This window comes from Penaeus monodon, chromosome 32 (genome assembly GCF_015228065.2).
Source record: "Penaeus monodon isolate SGIC_2016 chromosome 32, NSTDA_Pmon_1, whole genome shotgun sequence".
In the NCBI taxonomy this organism is placed as follows: domain Eukaryota; kingdom Metazoa; phylum Arthropoda; class Malacostraca; order Decapoda; family Penaeidae; genus Penaeus; species Penaeus monodon.
In genome coordinates this window covers 35,572,715-35,573,258 of record NC_051417.1, presented here as the reverse complement: position 1 = coordinate 35,573,258, position 544 = coordinate 35,572,715, and the positions used below count along the sequence as shown (strand labels likewise).

General features: G+C 33.1%; 1 protein-coding gene across 2 annotated transcripts in view; it reads left to right on the top strand.

Annotated features, from left to right (window-relative positions):
• LOC119593847 (transcription factor GAGA-like) overlaps positions 1-544 on the top strand; it is a 38,728-nt gene that overhangs the window by 3,362 nt on the left and 34,822 nt on the right. The gene's annotated exons all lie outside the window — the stretch shown is intronic.

The window sequence follows — 544 nt, the reverse complement described above, 5'->3', positions numbered from 1 at the left end:
TCAGAGGTTAAACCATAAACTGCAGAGTGAATTTTATACATGATTATATTGGCTGAAAATCCAGATTGGCATTTTATAATCACAATAAGGAAAGACCAGTGGTGAAAATACCAGAGAGGCAGCATTACAAACGTGGAGAAATAGCGTTAAAAATATAGAGTTTTAATCAGTCAGTACATCTGTTAATGTAATTTGAAAACCATACTTTCATAATGCATACAGCTGTGGGACAGTTTGCACTTGAAGAGACTTGATGTTGTATATTAGTCATTAGTTAATTAGATAGTAAGCCTTACTTCCATATTAAGCTTATAGCAAATAAAAGGATAATTAGACCTTTGTGTATAGTGGCTAGGTATAGGAACACTCAGCAGTCCACTAAAAAGTGGACACTAGTATGGTTAAATAAGGAATTTTCTGTAAAAGGTCTTATAGTTATGGAATAAATCGCAGATAAATCATTTTGATACAATACTAAACTTGACATTCCAGCCTGCAAGTACATGTATTGTTCAATCCCATATTCAGCAGGTATTCTCCAAAA